The sequence below is a fragment of the Ambystoma mexicanum genome, chromosome 3p, assembly GCF_040938575.1.
Source record: "Ambystoma mexicanum isolate Mex_15411 chromosome 3p, UKY_AmexF1_1, whole genome shotgun sequence".
NCBI lineage: Eukaryota > Metazoa > Chordata > Amphibia > Caudata > Ambystomatidae > Ambystoma > Ambystoma mexicanum.
The window spans coordinates 238,685,316-238,707,139 of record NC_090925.1 but is presented as its reverse complement, the minus strand read 5'-3'; positions in this window follow the sequence as shown (position 1 = coordinate 238,707,139).

The window sequence follows — 21,824 nt, the reverse complement described above, 5'->3', positions numbered from 1 at the left end:
TAAACCAGGTTCTGAATGGGATGGAGGACTTCTGCATGGCATACTTGGATGACATAGCAGTGTTCAGCAATTCCTGGGAAGAACATTTGGACCACCTAAGAGATGTTTTGCAGGCTCTTGGATGAGCCAATCTGACCATAAAGGCGAGTAAATGCCAAATTGGACAGAGTAAGGTAGTCTATCTTGGACATGAGGTAGGAGGTAGAGAAGTAAGGCCTTTGCTCAGTAAGATTGAAGCTGTGCAAAATTGCACAACACCTACTACTCAGACCCAGGTGAGAGCCTTCTTAGGTCTCACCGGGTATTACAGGAATTTCATTGAGAACAATGCGACCAAAGCTTCTCCTCTGAATGTCATCTCCTCTCCAAAATTCCCTAAGAAGGTTAGATGGAATGAGGAGTGCAATCAGGCCTTTGAAAACCTGTAAAAAGCCCTTTGCCAAGCCTCAGTACTCAGAGCTCAGGATTACCACCAAACTTGCATTGTGCAGACAGATGCTTCAAATGTAGGAATAGGTGCAGTACTCAGTCAACTGGATGGGAAAGGTAGGGAGCACCCCGTTTGCTTCATCTGCCACAAGCTGAAGGATCCTGAAACAAGGTGGGCAACAATCGAAAGAGAGTGCTTTGCTATCGTGTGGGCTCTGAAAAGTTTAGGCCATACTTGTATGGTTCTACTTTTGTCATTCAGACTGACCACCAACCCTTGAGATGGTTAATGCAGATGAAAGGGGAAAACCCAAAACTACTGAGATGGTCAATCTGCCTGCAAGGGTTTGATATCACCATTGAGCACAGGTCAGGGTGTCACCACAAAAACGCTGATGGTCTCTCTAGGATGTATGTCATCGACTAGAGGTATGAGATTCATCCAGGAGTGGATTCAATCCTCCTGTCCCTTAGTCTGGGGGGGGAGTGTTAGGGGGACTTCTCTGTTTAGGCTGAATTTCCTAACCTAGTGTGTCCCCCAGCAGCTTTTCTGGATTTCTGGAGTTTTATTTTTTCATTTCATCCTGCCAAGAGTGAGACTCTTTTCCTCCCACTCTTGGGCATGATTTGTGGTATTTCTTTGAATGTTAATGTGTTCTATGGGCTATGGGGTCTTTTACTCCATAGGGTCTCATGTGTTTTGCTATGTGTGTTTCACCGCACCCTCCGTGCTGTAACACTGGGGTGTCCTAGGTGACCCCCACCATAGACTCCATACCCTGGGACTGACTACTGTCTGCCAGGGCATGTAAAGTCACCGTTGGCTTTACTAGACCTAAATTTACTAACAGAACTATTACAAACCATCCTATTGTGGACGTGCTGGTATGGGTAATTCGATTACCCCTGGGTCTGTTGTTCGAGGGAGCACTGTCCCATCCCCCCTCGTCGAGTTTTGGCTGGTGGCAGTGTATACTACTTTTTATATTCGACCGCGAATATATTCCTATGGGATTCTTCCCATTGTTCGAGGCTAATACTTTTTCACATTAGTCTCTAACATACCGCCGGTTTATTTGTTTTAAATGAATCCACCGGTTGGTATTTTCTGCCAGAACTCGGTTTTTAAAATGGCGTATGTGTTCGCCTCTGTAACTCCAAACCAAAGGTTGAGCCCTTTGTTCCACTTTTGGCGGGTTTCTGCACAGAAGCCCTCCAGAGTGGTGCCATTCTGTCTGGGTACCACAGGGGGTATGGGAGGGGGTTTAGGCACCCTGGACTGAGTTGCCTTGCCAACTCAAGTCGCACTCTGGTGTGATTGGCCCGAGTGGTGAGCCACCCCACTCACCACTTAGCATATTTGACAGCTAGGCTGAATGAATGGGGGTTTTCTGCATAAAAGCAGGGCTTTTGGGACTGGAACTTCAGAAGTTGCCACTGGACCTAAGAATCCGACGAGGGTAAAGCTGAGCCGACCTGCAACGACGACACCTCCGGTGGAGCCCTGATGAACCGACTCACCACTTCCCAACGACAGAGGAGATCTCCCTGCTGGAGAGTCTTCTTCCCCTGACTGGTGGGAACAACCAGTCCCTTGCTTTTTCTTCGCTTCCAGGACGTCTAGTGGTCGACTTGCCCATGCTGAGCACCCCGGCAACCGGATAGCCACTAACCACTGTACTGCGACCAAAAGGTGGTGCCTTGTGACTGAGCACTCCGCGGCTGGTCTCTTCCCTGGTGGTGCAACGATCTTCAACTTTCCACTATGGCGAGATCATCTCTTCTTCTGGAAAAGCCCCGATTTGCATCCACCACCAGGAACAACTGCCCCCGTCGGAGGTGTCTCTTCACTTTCAAGGTACTGTGTCCACCTGGCTTCACTTGAAATGGTTAGCGTGAGGTGTCTTAAATCCTTACCTTTCCACTGGGTCGCCTCCAGACCTTCTTAACTTTTGTTCTAAAACTGGTCCAACCTTTCTGTGACATTTTGCTACAAAGACTTGAAGTGCATTTCCACTGTGGTACTTTTGGGACATACCGCCTTGTCTCTCTCCGAGTGGGCCGGGCTTCTGAACTTTGTGATCTACGATAGACCCTGCCTTGCTTGTCTTGCATTTGCTTCGTAAAAGTGTTGGTACTGAGTTGGTTTCATACCCTGCCTTTTTCTCTCCCTTTCTAACGAATACTAGAGTGCCATCTAGGTTAAAGCATTCACCTCTGTCTTCAAATAAGTGGTGCCGTTGAACCTAGACTTGTCGAAATATTGTTATGGGATTGATATATACTTCTAGTAACTGTGATTGAAGTTGTTTACCATATTAGTGCCAGTGTGTTTTTCATAGATGTGTTTTTAAATAAATAATTATATATCTTTACACCAAGCTCGGATCAGTGTCTGCTTGTTCTACTGTGTAAATTGCCCTATCTTGTATACTCCAAATACTGCCTGAATCGTCTTGAGAGAAGTCTGACTGCTCAGCCACAGCTACCAGGTAAATCTGGGTGGTACAGACTGCTACCAATTGGGTCTACTGCTAACTCCTGTAGTCTTAAACTTTTTGCAGTGGTCCCAGAGGGAACTCACAGGTTTCTGTCTAACAATTGCCAAAAAATCTTTCAAATCTTTACGCCAGTTCCTCAATCAGTATGTAAAAAGCAAAGACAAATTCAAAATGAAACTTTTTTTTATTTTTTATTATTAGTTGGCATAGCTGAATAAATCAACTTTACAACAACAATTATTACACACAATATAAATCTAAACTTCAAACAATTATTACACACAATGTATATCCAAACATCATTATACGGCCACAATGGTACAAACCTATTCATGATTACATTACATGTCGTTTAGTTTGGCAAAAATTGCATCTAAGAATCTCGTACACTGAAATCTGCTTTGTTGAAAAGAATATCTTCCATTTTTCCAGTTTAACGTTTGAAATTGACAATGTTTGATTAAAAATAATTCACGTTCTTTTGCAACACCTGGACATGTCATAAACAAATGCCATAAAGTTTTTCTCTTGTTTGCTTATTCCCACAAAGCCGACAAAAGTCTAATGATTTATCACAGATCTTACGAGTCACCGAAATTTCACCTGTATTCCATAAATTGAGTCGAAAATGCAATATCGCAGAGAGGAACACTGGATTTGGATAACGTAGCAGATAAGGCTCACTTTGACCAAGGTTCTTTTCAACAAAAGGGTTATTTCTATACACTTTGTATCTCTGACATGATTGCTGCATTTCAATCCAATCATGAAGGTACAGCTTTTTTTTTGCTCTATCTGGGTTTTCCACAAGGGTTTACACAGAAATATCTGCAGCTAGCAAAATGTGTAAGACCTTATTACACCACTGGACGGCAAAGGAATGTTTAGATCTTAACATGTACTCGGCAAGAACTGATAGCAAGTTTCCAGATTTATCAGCCATCAGGTATTTCCTAAACAACGCATATAAACGCCACTGCAGTCTAGAGAAGAGGGATGACTGCCCAAGTTCATACCTTATCAGTGCACATGGCGTACACTGTGGGAGATTTAACACTCTCCTCCAAAACCTTCCTTCAAGTTTGTCAAGAATGGGTCTTTCCAATACTATCCATGTTTCAAGGCCATATAGGACTATTGGGACGGTCTTCTGATTGTTATAGGTGATTATTGGTTTTATTGAACATTTCCCATACTTGTACAATATAATTTTTGATTGTGAAGTAGCTGTTAGTATTCTCTGATGCAGAAGCGTCAAATGTGCTTGGTTAGGTTGCGGAGAACTAATTTGCATTCCCAAGTAAGTATATTGATGGACTAATTCTAGATTGGCCCCTTGCAATGACCATTTATATTTATTTGAAAACCTCGGCTGGCCATTATAAATCATTATTTTAGTTTTGTTAATGTTTACCGTAAGATGATTCTGTGATATATGGCCTTCCAGGGCACATAATGCCTCTTGTTGGCCGCTCGGGGTTTTTGATATTAGAATCAAATCATCAACATATATTAAAGCGGGAATCTTTACTAGACCCAAAGAAGGAGGATCGCATGTCAGATTTTGGAATATATCAGGCATATCGTAAATGAAGAAATTAAATAAAGCAGATGCAAGAATGCAACCCTGCCGCAACCCCTTTTTAGTAGGTACAGAATCTGAAAGTAGACCTTCCATATTCAGTCTCACTTGGATCGATGTGTCAGAATGTAATTTGTTGACTATGTCTATGATTGTAACAGGGCACTTAGCTGGCTGTAATTTCTGTATCAAGATCTCTCGGGAGACTGAATCGAAGGCTGCATGAAAATCTATGTAGGCAAGTGTAGGGGAGGACTGGTCCAAGAAGACCCCCCCTCGCCTACGCTTTCTCCCCAGGTGAGGACTATGGCTCTTTTGGGCGTCCCCTCATGCCACCCGGGCCCAGGTGGTGGAGGGTTCACCCACTGGAGACATTGCCCGCATGTATTAATTGCCTACATGTATTACAATTTAGCTAGGCCCAGAAACCATTTTGTCTGGAAAAGATGGTGTGAGCTCAGCGCACTGTAGCGCGGCCCCCACCCTTGGAGGGTTTCAGTCATCCTTGTTGCCGCAGCACCCTGGCAGATCCGCTGCAAGCACGTTCCCACGAACAAGACAGACATGAGCTAGTGTAATACACTAACATTGTAACAGTTCACCTCCCGCAGTATCATCGCTCCCAGCATGACCCGGCCAACAGGCCTGGGCAAATGAAAAGAACAGTAAAATGGTTGTTAGATGACAGACAATCTTTGTATATTAATGTTGAGACTACTTGCAAGGGATGCTTTTCTTCCATAAAATCCCTTATATTACAAAAACCTGTAAGATGTATAATTACAAGAAATCATGCTCCCATGATATAAGCGATGGTGAGCCTATACCATTGCAGTTGGGTACCAATAATAAAGGAACGCACCAGGAATCTGTTTGTTACGTGTATGACTGGAAAACTTACACCCCATGGGCTCGCGCCATAACTGAACTAATGCTGCTAGAGGACACAAGAAAACGAATGTAACCATACAAAGGGCCCATGTGAAGAATGCACGAGAAGGCGCATGTCATGTGTGCATGTCTAGGCCCCACATGCGCCACCACCGTCACGAACAAATGGCGGGTTACTTTCTATGTTCTCCACCAATCCTAACTCTACCTCACTTTCTGCAAATATATATGCATATAACTAAATACTGTACTTGTTAAAACATAATGTATGAATAAGGTGCTCAGACTGGGTATAATCAAGACACATCCAGCAAAGTTTAAATGCATGTTTTGTAATGTTTCGAATAAGTATTATAGAGTGTTCAAATGTTTGTGATGTCTTTACCTAAATCGGCAACACACGAGGGAGATACCTTTGTGAAATACGTGCAAGGCCATTCCCCCTCCCACCCTACGAAGGCTGCCAAGACATGAGAGCAGAGACCGCGCCGCGCTGCGTTACCTCCCCCAACCAGACTGGAGTCGCTTCAAAGATTTGTAACCCCCTCTGTAGCACCCAAGGCCACCACCTGCCACATGCATTATTTACAGCACAGCAGTAAACCTCTGCCTGAACACACGCGCCCCCTCGTAAACCTCACAACCCACCGGACCATCTCAGACTTATGGCCCTGTGCAATCAAGACACCCAACACTTTGACAACACACAGCGGAACATCCATAACAACTTCTAACAAGGCAGAAAGACATGTACCGCCCGTCCCAGGCCCTGAAGCTTAGCCCCTCGACCTATGGCCCCGGTCAACAGGACACTGGTAACCATGCCCTGACGTATTACCTCCAGTCCCCTCACAAGGTGCATTCCTCCTGTGTTGCATTAACCTGTTGTATAACCTATTGAAGGATTTACTAAAGAAGATAATATCAAAAATGCCTGAATGACTGCGGTGTGCATGGCCTAGGGCAAATAAGTCAGGAAAAGACATTCATCTCTGACACTGGCCGCGATGGCACAACAACACCGCCCGGATGAACTCTGCCAACCTGCGAGGCCCAGCCCAACCCACGAGGCTGACCAGTGACGTCTTCCAGCCAAAGCCAACCACATCACAGCAGCACCTATAGTTAGTCGTCGCCACCCAATCCCCATGAACTTGTGCCCCCTATAGTGTGTAGGTTCTTATGATGTTTTTTGTAAATATATACGCCTGTCTTTGCTATTGTCAGACAGAGCGCTCTCGGAGTTTGCAGAGTCCTTTGCATGCCCTATTCTGATTGATAAACTCCCATTTACGCTCACCCGCACTCTGTCTTGGCCTTATTCAAATTTTGGGAGAGTCCTTCATTGTCTCTCATTGCGGTGAGGATCATGCTGTTTGGGGACGCTTGCCTTCAGTGGTGACCCCGACGTGATTTGAATCCTAAACTCGTTATAACCGTCCCCTTTTGGCACGAGAAATCTCCGGTCGAAAAGGGATACGCACGGTGAGCCGGCTCCGGGAGGCTGCCCGCCAACGGCGACCGGTACACTAAGAAGTGCGCACTCAATAGAGAAAGGGTACGGGATCCCGATTGAAAAATCCCCTTTGAGTACCGCTCACCGGAGTCGGGGCTGACTGTTGAGCTGACGGCGACACTGCCTGGACGGACCCAGTTTCGGAGACTATCGGTTCAAGACGGGCACGTGAGTACTGAGTGTGAGCGATTGTAAAGGGAGCGGGGAGAGAAGTGTAGGACAGGGAACGAAAAGGGGGTACGAAGATATACTAAAGATTATTCTAAAAATTTCCTTTCTTTTTCTTTGCATATGGCCATTAGGATTACGAGGTGAATAAGAGATAGAAGTGACGGGAACCTAGCTCCGAAAGGGGGTGGAAGGCGGCGCCGCATAGTGCTATATTGACTAGTACTGGGAATATATGACGAAGTGAAATACAAGATAAAAGTGTTCAGCAAAAGGGGGCACTGAGAACATATTAGTGATCGCTATTACTTCTTTCTTTTCTTTTTCTTTAGGGGTAGGGGGAGAATAAAAAAAAAAAAATAAATATACAAATATATGTATATGCGCATCCATTTATCTAAGTAAGACAGACAGGGACAGCCGGCAAGGGAGGAAAGGGAGGGCAGCTCGAATGGTGAATTGAATGCTACCAAGAGGTGTGTGCACCTCGTATGTGTCAGAGGACGACTTTGATGTTGCGAATGTGTAAAACGGCTATAAATGTATAATTGTTAAATGGTCATGGTAAGTGTGACCGGATAAAACTCTTTTGAAGGCAACGTTGATACAGTGACGTGAGTGGGTGCCTTTTCATTTCCGGGTTGATATTGTCAAAATAAATGATGGGTTGCTCTTGTATGTGTCCCCCAAAGAGAACAAAGTAGAAAGTGTGTACAGTCAGTTTTGTATTGTGCAGTCAAGGGAGGGAGAGCCCAACCGAGCATAACATTGAATGTGAAGTAGAATACGAAAAATAATATTGATACTACATTCACATTGTAGTTGCAGACACACAGAGACACATAAGCACTTGGAGGGCACAGAGATGGGGGCTGAGACACCCTTATCACATATTTGTAAAAGTCTTCCAGGGTACGCGGAGCGGATTAAGAAATATCACGACCAATGGGTAACTGAGTTGAAGGGAGAGGGGCTACCGCAGATATGGCCAGAGGGAGGGTCTTTTGATAAAAGCGTTTTGGATATGGTGGTCACATGCATTTTCTTGAAGTATAAAGGAAAACAATTGCAAAATAGGAGGGAAATAACAGACCTCTGGAGGTTGTTTGAAGAGATACCACCGCCTAAAGCACCAGCATTAAATCCTGATCTCCCATCCACTACAGACAATCCACTGATGATACAGAAAGATATCAAAGAATTGCCAAGTGTAGCGCCACCAATAGAGGTAATAAGTTTGTACCCGATACTAAAAAAACCTGTACCCGCAGAAGGATACAGTGATCCAACGTATGTACCTCCCCCGACAACTACTACACCCCACAGGCCCACTGCACCCCCACCATATGAAAGTACAAGGGAGCGAGGCCAGGCGAGTACACAAAGGGTGGACATAGAGAAACTCACAGATGATTTACAGTCAAGACTCTCAATAGCAAAAGATGAGCTCTCAAGGATAAAAGACATGTGCGGACAAACAGCACTTAATGCGACTAGATCAGGGCGCACGTCTAGAGCGCCAGGCGAGACAAGAAGACCTGAAGAGGGGTGGAAGAAAGGTGAGATACTGTTCAGAATTGAGGAAGAACCAACACGAATAATTGAAATAGAGACACGTGAGGGAGATCCTGACAATGATGAAAGGCCTATGGGGGATAGAGAGGAATTACTATGTGATATAAGGGACGAGTTAGAAGAAAGTGACAGGTTGAGCATGGCTATGGGAGGGGGAAGTGAAGGGGGGGATGGCACATGTTCAGTGAGAACACTGGACGATGAGTGGTCGGGACGACTAAGGAACAGAGTGGGGAAAATGGCATCACTAGAGACATCAGCACCCACATCGGGTCCAGGTGCCATAACGAAAGGAAAGCTACAGCTCCCGTTGATACACAGAGGAGGAGGGAGACCTAACTATATCCCATGGGCACAAATGGACAAAGCCAACTTGTTAAAGCTATTGCCCCCATTATCAGGAGGGGCAAGTAAGTGGATATACGCCTTTGAAAAACATACTGCTGGGGTACCCCTAGCTGTAGGAGATGTGAAAAGTCTGCTCGTATCAGCGGTGGGCGATCAGGCTGAAAGAGTATGGGTTAAAGCCGGTTTCCCAGGAGTTACGTTAGATTGTGACCGCCATGATGGGGCCTCCTTTAACACAGTGCGGGCTAGGGTGTGGGACGCCTTACGCGAAACATTTCCAGATACACCGGACTTACAGTCCGTGATGCAGTGTACAATGAATGACGGGGAGGAGGCTATGGATTACATTTTTCGGGTCCAAGAAATGAGGAGAGCGGAAACGGGCACGCCTTGGTATCAATCGACCTCTTTATTTTACTTCATTATAAAAAGAGGGCTCCCAAAGGAAGTGCAGAAAGTGCTCGACAAGATAGCAGGTATTGAAGCAAAGGGATGGCCAGAAATTCAGAGCATAATAGTACACCATTGTAAACGAATAAAGGAAAGGGAGAGGGAGGTAGCTCAGAAAAGATTGGCAAACGAAGCAAAGTTAGTACAGACAAAATTGGTGAAGGTCGCAGCGGCAGTAGCCGCACTCCCACACAGCAGGGAGGGAGAAGATGAGGAGGAGGGGCTGATAGCAATACAGGGAAGGATGGCAGCTAATTGGGCGGGAGCAGGACAGCGGCAGTGGAATGAGCAAGAGCAAGGTGGAGGTCCGCAGTGGCAAGAGTGGACCCCTCGAGGGGGACGAGGTGGGTACAGGGGCCGAAGAGGAGGAGGAACGGGGTATGGGGGAATGGGAGGAAATGGATGGCAGGGCCCTAGAGGTGCACAAGGAAGTTGCTGGAACTGCGGGCGATGGGGGCACTATTCTAGGGAGTGCAGAAGCAGACCCAATAACGGGTTCCAAGAGGTAGAACAATATGGCCATCCCCACCCGGGAAGCCCATATGGCCTCCCAAAGGGACAACAACAACTAAGAAACCCAAGCCAAGGTAATGCCGGCCAGCAACAGGGACCCCAGTATAGAACACAGAACCACCCACAAAACATGCCTAACAACGATAGTATGCAATATACACCAGGCAACCCTTTCGCAACAGCAGCAAACGGGGCCCCTGCACCAGCACCTTACAACGGCATGTCAGTGGTCTCAGGTAACATATTCAATGAAGGGGGGGCGATGAGACACCCCGCATAGGACAGCCCACAGAGAACACTTGCGTGTCCAGTTCTATCTACCACCTACAGTGCAGCAGAGGAACCATTGGTAGGGGCGCAGATAGGAGACAGGCAATTTGTATTCATGGTTGATTCGGGAGCGGAGAAATCATGTGTCAGGGAGGGCCGGTTCCCGTTATCTAACAGGAAGTTAGAGCCGCAGGGGTTCTCTGGGGCTGTAATTGAAGTTCCTTACACAGAAGTTTTGGATGTAACAGTGGGGGGCAAGACTGTAAAGGCACCCTTACTGTATTATGAACAGTCCCCGATAAATTTGCTGGGGAGGGACCTTATGAGTAAACTTAACATGACCATATCATTTACCGAAGGAGGAATAGTGTGTTCTACACCCGGAATATGCCCCTTGCGTGCAATGTTGGTAGTGCAAGCCTACACAACCACACAGGAAATACGAGGGCTGCCACAGAATGAAGAGATGTTTATTGAAGGGCTAAAGACTTTGGCCCTTATAGTTCCAGAGCTAAAAAGCATGGATTGGAGGATTCCAGCAGAGTTCCTCTTCCGCCCCATCGTGTGTCCAAACGCAGCACCAGGATCAGTGGTGTCGTTGGATTTGCACGCTGTGCAGGTATCAACGAAACGGATCGCTGTGATTGGAATGGACAGAGAAGGATGTGAGTGGCGCACAGTGCTGTGTACAAACGCCAACCTCGCCCTACGCGAGGTAACAGATGAGGATCTCTTTTCAGACACAGAAGCAGATGGTGAGATAGTAATGGAAATAGCGATGCCCTGTGACATTTTGATCCAAGCCAGAGAGATCCCCGTCCAATTGATGGCAGTGGTAGGAACACCACCGTCATTTTTTGATGACGACATGAGGCTAGTACCAAACAATTTATGGACAACAGGCCCCCATGATGTAGGGCTGTTGCATGGAGTACAACCTGTGTTAATAAAACTAAAACAAGGAGCTATCTTACCCCGAGTCAAACAATATCCATTGTCCCGTGAGGCTGAAGAAGGGATAAAAGAAACGATAAATGCACTACTAGTACAAGGGATAATAGTGCCTTCAAACTCCCCATGTAACACATGTATTTATCCAATTAAAAAAGCGAAAGGGGGATCTTGGAGGATGATACAGGACTTACGCCCCCTCAATGATGTAATCCAGAAAGAGTTCCCTCTAGTCCCGAACCCTGCATCAATACTATGCAGTATCCCAAAAGCAGCATCACATTTTACAGTAGTGGACTTGAAAAACGCATTTTTCTCAATACCCCTGGCTGAAGAGAGTAGATATCTTACAGCGTTCACACTGGGGGGAAAAAGATATGAACACTGCAGACTGCCACAGGGATACTGTGAGAGCCCGAGCATATTCAACCGCATATTGCATGAAGACTTGGGAAACCTATCAGTAGAGAGTACGATTATTCAGTACGTGGATGATTTATTGGTGTGTGCACAAGGCGAAGCAACATGTAGAAAAGATTCAACAACGCTCCTGACTTTACTAGCCAACAAAGGATACAAGGTAGACAAGGAGAAGCTACAGTATTGCCTGACTGAGGTCCTATACCTGGCACAGCTCATATCAAAAGACGGAAAGAGAATAATTCCTGACAGGGTGGAGGCAATAAGGTCAGTAGGAGAGCCCGCGACAGTGAAAGATATGCAGAAATTTTTGGGGATGTGCAATTATTGCCGAGCATGGATACTAGATTATGCAGCATACACCAGGCCCCTCCTACAAGCACTCAAAGAAGCACAACAGGAGAGTGAAAAAATAAAATGGTCAGAAGAAATGAGCATATCGTTTCAATCACTAAAAGAGCTAATTTCAAGCGCTCCAGTACAAGCAAACCCTGATTATGGACGCGAATTTTACCTATTTTCCCATTGCAAAGGAACACTTATGACAGCAGTACTGACACAAAAAACATCCTTAGGACACAAGCCCCTGGCGTACTATAGTGGTACTTTGGATGCCGTGATGCAGGGTCATTTCGCGTGCGAACAATCGCTCGCAGCAGCCGCATTCGCGATTGAGAAAAGTGACACAATAGTAATGGGGTGCCCTGTGACATTGTTTGTGGAACACTCATTATTTGCAATACTTGAAAGATCAAAAAGCACACTGACCACACAGCGGGCAACAGCATACGAGATTATATTGTCCAGCGCCAACATCCATATAGTGAGATGTAAAACAGTGAACCCCGCCACATTCATTACAGAAGCGTGCACATTTGAGGATATGCAAAATCACGACTGCGCAACCCACACAGGAGAAGGAGGGGAGGACACAGTGGTGTGTGAAAACGCTCTCAGCGAGGGGGAAGTGTACTTTGTGGATGGGTCCGCATCAATTGATATGGACACGGGAGAAAAACACGTTGGCATGGCGGTAGTGAGATTAGAGGAAGGTGAGTTTGAAACACTAGTACAGTACCGCCTCCCGTCGCATTACTCTGCACAGGCAGCAGAACTGATTGCGCTCATAGAAGCACTACACGCAGCAAAGGGCTGTGCAGTAACAATATACACAGACTCAGCTTACATGACGACGACAGTACATGGAGGTCTAGCAAGATGGGGCCGTAGGGGATTCAGGAGGGCAGACGGAACACCAGTGCAGCATGCAGAATTGTTAAAAGAATTAATTGAGGCCCTACAAAACCCTACTGCTGTAGCGATAGTGAAGTGCCAGGCCCATACATCCAACACAGACGTTGTGTCTTTAGGGAACGCGGCAGCGGACGCTGCCGCCAAGGAGGCTTCCTATTTTCAGAAATACGACACAGGTGAGTTCATGATCAAGAACACAACAACCGAAGAACTGTCAGAAGGGTACAACATGATGTCCTTATCACAAATACTAGAATTGCAGGAAGGAGCTAGTGCAGAAGAAAAACTAACGTGGACAAAACGGGGATGCAGCCAATCAGGAACAGACCTATTATGGCGGCAAAATAACTCAGGGAAAGTGGTAATGCCACTACAGTTACTAGAAGTAGCATTTCAACAGCTACACTTCCCTGCACATAATACCAAACAACACATCGCAGCAGAAATACAGGAAGAATGGTTTGTGCCCTGTCTCCAGGAGCATGTGTCTCGATTATCACTGGAATGTACAACATGCCAAATATACAACTCAGGAATGACATTACGCACACTCCGGGGAACAATTCCAAAACCCATTGGCCCCTTCAGAGAACTACATATAGATTATGCAGACATGGGGGAAAGGTGTAATGGCGCGCGGTACATGATCGTGGTTGTGTGCCCATTTTCAAGGTGGGTGGAAGCGGGACCATGTGCGCGACCTGATGCCAAAAGCGCCGCCAAGTTCCTAGTAAGGGAAGTGTTCCCGCGCTGGGGAGTTTGTGACGTGATTCGCTCAGACAACGGCTCTCACTTTGTGAATGAACTTTTCAAGGAAGTGACCACATTACTGGGTATAAAACATAAATTGTGTTCGATTTATCATCCCCAAAGTAATGGCGTAGTGGAAAAGATGAACGGCCTGTTAAAGAGCAGGTTATCAAAACTATGCTTCTCATTGAAGAAAAATTGGATTTACTGTCTACCCCTGGCGCTATTTGAATTAAGAAATCAGCCAAGCAAAGACCACCATTTGTCCCCGCACGAAATCGTGACTGGGAGGAGAATGAATACAGCACACTCTCCACTGCGCGAACACTCAGATGCTCACAGAAGTGCCGCAATATTGGGAGACGAATTTACAGACTATTTACGAAAATTGACAAGAGCAGCGCGCGCCATATCAAAACAACTCTCCCCACCCCTCACTAGAGAAGAGGGAAACGTAACAGGATCTGTCACGGAGCCAGAGCAACAGCTACAGCTGATGCCAGGTGACCCAATTTATGTTAGAAGCTTTGTGCGTCGGTGGAATGCACCATGATTCCATGGCCCATACGAAGTAACATTCTGCACACCCACGGCAGTGAAGGTGAAGGGCTTGAGGTACTGGGTGCATTTGACCGACGTACGAAAAGCATACAGCAATGTACAAGAGGAGATAGATGAGGAGGCACAGACAACAGCAAACGATGCAAATGAGTAGGATGTCTAAATATCAACTTGCGTGTGTGTGTGTGTGTCAGCACTGGACCAGAATGGAATAATGACTGACAAGGATATTCCAAAAAAAAAAAAAAAAAAAATATGTGTGTGTGCTTTCTTTTTTATATCTTGTTGAGTGGTATGTAATTAATGAAATAATAGCATTATAGCTTGTATATACCCTTGTCTGTGAATACCCCTCCCCCACATCCCCACCCGCTTCCATTCCCCGTCAAATGTATTGGCACAGATGGTGCCAGCAAAACGTTTACATGCATGCACTTAATGCACTTTTATATCTCAAACAGGAGCTTCCATGGCATCTAACGGGCAGCCTGCAACGGATAGAATTAGTAGAATGAGAGAATTAGTATATGAGAGATGTAGATATTCGTATGAGTGTGGATTATCAGTATGCATCACATTGTTTTTTATGATAATGTTTGGCTTGGTTACATATTGGTTTATAGCGTTCATCTCTATCGAGATGTACGAGGGGGGAGGGAGTAACAACACTACTGGTCCAATTAACAGTACCACCGGGCCCAATGCAACTGCAGGTGTCAATACCAGGGAAGGTGATTTTTTGATATGGGACGGAACTAAACTTGTGTGGGGGTATCATACCACACCATCCAGTGTTGTGGCCTCACAAAGAGAAAAGCCACAAGGTGAAATGCAGAGCAACACAGCGTCTCCACCAGGGGTATCCAATTACAATGCCCACAGTCTCAATGACCGAAACCCGTCTGCCATATCATGGTTGTATAACACCCCCACCAGCCAGCTTGCACCCATCCCAAAAAACAATCTGCCAGATAACGTCAGGAAAGAAGACGAAAAGCTACTAGCAATGCACGAAATATTATATGATGAATGGGCCAAGGGGGGCAGGAATGAGAAAGGGGGGTCTAGTTTGTCCACTGCCCAGGGGGTTGGGAAGTACATGAGTAACAAGAACAACAGACGAAAGAGAGAAGCAGGGAGGAGGAAGTATGATGAATACTATGGGCTAGGTCTAGATAAGATGGAAGACCCACGACACCCCCATCAAACAAATAAGTGGTATGCAGACATGAGTGCCACAGCTAAACAGACAACAAACGAGAGCTGTTATGTCTGTTCCCTCATCCCCCATGCATCAGGTACACCCAAAGTGTTGTTACCCAAAGAGTTGCCTATTGTGGATGCCCAATGTCTCCTTCATCTCACGCTGTGCAGGATTAAGAACACCTTACAGCACACGAAGTGACTTTTCAAATGCTGCAGAACGAGAAAACGTGTTACCCAAAAACGGCAGGAGTGGTATGTTTGAAAGAACCATTTTTTGTGATAGAAGGGACACTTTTTTCTGACAACAAGCGGAAGGATGAAGAAGTACTGTGCAAAGCGGAAGCACTAAGAGGTGTGGCACCGGATAAATTGCAGTGGATAGAGGAAACATGTACACCAGTATGGAGAGAACACATTTCAAAACTAACTTGGGTAACTGCCATTGAAAAGCCGTTCAAACTGCAGAGCGAAATGGACTATAAACTGTGCTTTAAAGGAGAAGGGAGAACCCCCATGGGAACAAACAAGAACTGCAACAAGACCCTCACCATCCCAGACCTAAGGAAAGGGACAGCGGCCCTGATGGACACGTACTGGGTGTGCGACAAACAGGCATACCTACACCTCCCCCAGTCATGGAGTGGCAGCTGCTCAATGGCCACTCTGCACTCAGCCCTAAAGGTGATACCAGAAAGCCACGTCGATGGGACACAGGAACGCATGCAGAGTGTGGCTCAACCAACTGCAGAGACACAAATATATGTCCTGTCTTCTGGAAGCAAGGGAGAAGTGCTGACCCGTAACAGACGAGCATCAAATTACATATCAAAGGCATCATCAGAACTATTGGCTCAGATCCCAGACAAGTATCGATTATTCAGCTCAGCAGAAACATTTTTTGCCTCACTCGTCTCAAGTGTCCAAGCAAGGGCAAATGCAAAATGGCTCCAGATAACACGCTGGGAATTGATTCAGCTGGCAAACGACACTGAAGAAGGATTCAATATAATCAAAGTGGAACTAAGAGCTTTACGACTAATGACCATGCAAAACAGGTATGTCCTGGACCTGTTGACGGCGATGGACGGTGGTGTTTGCCGAAAAATAGGAAGTGCCTGCTGCACTTTCGTACCTTCTGAAGACGCAGAGAATGGCTCCCTGTCCCATGTGATCGAAGCAGTCCACAACCTAGGAGAAAAAATGAACATGGAAGGTGGAGCAGAAGCGAGTACATGGTTCGACAACATCTTCTCCTGGGTTCCCTCATGGCTTGGAACGACTGTGAAATTTTTAATACCAGCTGTTGTGTTCCTACTTTTTTGCCTGTGCCAGGTGGGTCTTCGAGTTTGTGCTAACGCAGTACCAAATGGTGCAATGATGATGGTGACAATGGGCAACTCACATGGTACAATAAAAACGATGCAAGAAGCACAAGTGCAAACAGGGATAGATAACTCGCCCAGGTATCAACTGGTGCCTATATACCACGATAAAGATATTGTAGATAAGTTGTGGCACACCACCATCAAAGAGCCCCGTATACTAGAATGGGTGAGGAAGTCTGGGTAGATTTGGAAGGAGATGGTGGGTGCATATATCTAATGTGTACCAAAGATGAATACGCCCGGAGAGGTGAGAGCTTAAGGGGGGTGTGCAGAGCATGGATGCCCATCAAAGGAACTCCAGCATGGGATGAGGCGGTGATGGACGAGGCAGAATGCAGGAGGATAGAAGATTTAAAGAATTCGTTACTTTAGTAACGAAAGGGGGGAAATGTAGGGGAGGACTGGTCCAAGAAGACCCCCCCTCGCCTACGCTTTCTCCCCAGGTGAGGACTATGGCTCTTTTGGGCGTCCCCTCATGCCACCCGGGCCCAGGTGGTGGAGGGTTCACCCACTGGAGACATTGCCCGCACGTATTAATTGCCTACATGTATTAAAATTTAGCTAGGCCCAGAAACCATTTTGTCTGGAAAAGATGGTGTAAGCTCAGCGCACTGTAGCGCGGCCCCCACCCTTGGAGGGGTTCCAGTCATCCTTGTTGCCGCAGCACCCTGGCAGATCCGCTGCGAGCACGTTCCCACGAACAAGACGGACATGAGCTAGTGTAATACACTAACATTGTAACAGTTCACCTCCCGCAGTATCATCGCTCCCAGCATGACCCGGCCAACAGGCCTGGGCAAATGAAAAGAACAGTAAAATGGTCGTTAGATGACAGACAATCTTTGTATATTAATGTTGAGACTACTTGCAAGGGATGCTTTTCTTCCATAAAATCCCTTATATTACAAAAACCTGTAAGATGTATAATTACAAGAAATCATGCTCCCATGATATAAGCGATGGTGAGCCTATACCATTGCAGTTGGGTACCAATAATAAAGGAACGCACCAGGAATCTGTTTGTTACGTGTATGACTGGAAAACTTACACCCCATGGGCTCGCGCCATAACTGAACTAATGCTGCTAGAGGACACAAGAAAACGAATGTAACCATACAAAGGGCCCATGTGAAGAATGCACGAGAAGGCGCATGTCATGTGTGCATGTCTAGGCCCCACATGCGCCACCACCGTCACGAACAAATGGCGGGTTACTTTCTATGTTCTCCACCAATCCTAACTCTACCTCACTTACTGCAAATATATATGCATATAACTAAATACTGTACTTGTTAAAACATAATGTATGAATAAGGTGCTCAGACTGGGTATAATCAAGACACATCCAGCAAAGTTTAAATGCATGTTTTGTAATGTTTCGAATAAGTATTATAGAGTGTTCAAATGTTTGTGATGTCTTTACCTAAATCGGCAACACACGAGGGAGATACCTTTGTGAAATACGTGCAAGGCCATTCCCCCTCCCACCCTACGAAGGCTGCCAAGACATGAGAGCAGAGACCGCGCCGCGCTGCGTTACCTCCCCCAACCAGACTGGAGTCGCTTCAAAGATTTGTAACCCCCTCTGTAGCACCCAAGGCCACCACCTGCCACATGCATTATTTACAGCACAGCAGTAAACCTCTGCCTGAACACACGCGCCCCCTCGTAAACCTCACAACCCACCGGACCATCTCAGACTTATGGCCCTGTGCAATCAAGACACCCAACACTTTGACAACACACAGCGGAACATCCATAACAACTTCTAACAAGGCAGAAAGACATGTACCGCCCGTCCCAGGCCCTGAAGCTTAGCCCCTCGACCTATGGCCCCGGTCAACAGGACACTGGTAACCATGCCCTGACGTATTACCTCCAGTCCCCTCACAAGGTGCATTCCTCCTGTGTTGCATTAACCTGTTGTATAACCTATTGAAGGATTTACTAAAGAAGATAATATCAAAAATGCCTGAATGACTGCGGTGTGCATGGCCTAGGGCAAATAAGTCAGGAAAAGACATTCATCTCTGACACTGGCCGCGATGGCACAACAACACCGCCCGGATGAACTCTGCCAACCTGCCAGGCCCAGCCCAACCCACGAGGCTGACCAGTGACGTCTTCCAGCCAAAGCCAACCACATCACAGCAGCACCTATAGTTAGTCGTCGCCACCCAATCCCCATGAACTTGTGCCCCCTATAGTGTGTAGGTTCTTATGACGTTTTTTGTAAATATATACGCCTGTCTTTGCTATTGTCAGACAGAGCGCTCTCGGAGTTTGCAGAGTCCTTTGCATGCCCTATTCTGATTGATAAACTCCCATTTACGCTCACCCGCACTCTGTCTTGGCCTTATTCCCATTTTGGGAGAGTCCTTCATTGTCTCTCATTGCGGGGAGGATCGTGCTGTTTGGGGACGCTTGCCTTCACAAGGCACAAGGGTTGCTTAGTGTTTTCAGCCTGATGCTGAATTGCATACAATGATGATAAATTGACACTAGTACCCAACCCTCGGAGGAAGCCTGTTTGACATGGATCTCTCCTATGATAAGAGATAGTCAATGAATTAAATTCCCGCATCACACAACGGGAAAAGATTTTTCCAATAACATCAAGGAGTGAAATCGGTCTATAATTCTGAGGCATGTGTCGATTACCCTTTTTGTAAATTGGGATAATCACTGCCTTACACCAAGAGGCGGGGATTTCCTTTTTTTTAATCACATTCGAAAAGATGGTATATGAGATCCTAGCCCATTCATGTGAGTGTGCTTTCAAAATGGCATTGGAGAGGCCATCGGGCCCCGGAGCTCGTGATCTTGAGGATTTTATAATAAAATCTTCAATCTCCTCTATTTCAATTTTGAGCAACCACTTATCACACCTAATTGCAGGTGGTGCTTCAACTGGCCATGGGGACACATTATATAAATCATGGAAATGGGTAAGCCATTGTTTTTCCGATAGCCCGTTAATTTGAGCAGCGAGTTGTTGTTTCCCTGTTATATTATTCAACAGTGACCACATATTAGCCACATTTTTCGAAGACCAAGTTCTTAACATAATCTCACCATCTGTTAATATTTGGAAGCTCTTCTTGCCCTCGTCCAATTTCTATAACGACATTTGATGGATTGCAGAGCCAGTTTCCTATCTGCCATGGGCAACAACTTCAATGAATTAATTTCATGCTGTTTTTGTATCTTTCTTTCTTTTTGTTCTTGATCAAAACAATGAGTTTTGGTTTTTCTGGATTTATGGTTCAAGTTGGACTTGTTGTTATTTCTAAATTCCAATAATGCCATAGTGTAGAGTGTGTCTTTAAAACGTTGAACATTGCTCTTCAATATGGAATCAAAGCGAGTCAATTTTTCTTCGTTCCATCGGAATCTCGATTTATTGGTGTTGATTTCTAGATTGTGTGTGTAATGATCTCTTGGGACTACCGGATTCTTTGATTCCCAGGACTATGATGTTTTTAGAATGTTGTGGTCACTGAAGGATTGCTTTATCACTGTCAGTTGGTCGATTTTGATAAATAGAGACCTGTCGGTAAATATAAAATCTATAATACTTGCACTTGGGCCTCTAGACCATGTTGCTTGCAGGGGTATATCACCATTAATCGCACCATTCAACATTTTTAATTGCCATTCTTCCATTAGGTTCTGCCATTTCACTATTATTGGTTTTTTCGGTTGACAATTATCTAAATAATGCATGTTAAAGTCAACAGCCACAATGATGTTTGTAACCTCATTATCCGTGGCTATTAGATCAAGAGTATCTATACAGCTTTTGATGAAGAGGTTATCACAAATGGCTGAAGGGTTCCGATAAACATTAACCATGGCAATGACATGCTCCATGATTGTAATTTTAACAAGTTGAATGGATTGAATAAAAGAGGCCCATGGGCGCAGAATACACAGAGAGCTGGATTTTGTAGCCACCATCAGACCTGAAGTGGGTCTACCCTTCAAACCCGATACAGCTGGAACCAGAGAGATGTCATAGTTGTTCCAGACCGGTGGAAGCCTCAACCAAGTTTCTTGAAAAACTAGTATGTCGAAGTCCCTGAGAAGTTTTGCAAAGGAGGTTGTTAAATGTGAATGGCCTCTGGTATTCCAGCTTGCGAGTTTAATGTTGTACGACCCAAGGGACTCCTTGACTTAAATATTCTTTGATTATGAATGATGAACTGCACAGCATATACCCATTGTAGTTTGCCGGGAACCACTGATATATTTGTTTATTACCGGTTTGGATTGCTCTGGAGTTTTGGATGTTATTTGGTCTTGCGTGATGATAAAACCTAACTCAAACAGCTCTTCCTTCGCGTCCCAGATTGTTCTTGCTACCAAGGCTGAGGATATCCACAATCTCACCGTTTCCGGATGAAACAGGTTTGGAAATTCCACCTGTGCCAAATCTACAGTAGACAAGTCCGTTAGCATAGACGTGTCTTTGAAAATATTCAAGATATTTGCTCAGCAGAGAGTGTATTTCTGAAAGGGGGCAGGTCGGCAACTTACGATAAAGGTGAATTGGTCTTTTTTTTGGGATTTTTGATTCACTTGATTGTTTTTGTTTTGATCCAAATTCACAGCTGAAGTCTCTGATATTCTGGGGTGTTGTAAAGTTGTCGCTGTGGTTGCATAGGTTTCTCGTCTCTCGTGTATCATAGGGGAGTCACCACTTTGCGTAGGCTGACAACAACAAGATGTCGGATAAGACGGCATGTCTCTTGTTTGATTTTCTGGCTGCATGCTAGAACGTTCATTATTTCCATCCTGATGTTTGGAATTAATCAGGTTCACCTGGGTGTTATATAATGTTTGTGATTCTAAGTAGGCATAAACCGCTTCTCGGATCTCTTTTCTACGTAAAGCTTGAATTAGACTTTCTGGTACAGCCAATGATTTTTCTCCAGACTGGTCGTTAATTATTTTAGTTGTTGATGTAATAACCACAACTTTGTTGCCTTCCTTTGAAGGCTGAATTTTGACTATATCCTCAACTAGCTCATCCAATGGTTGATTTGATCTAA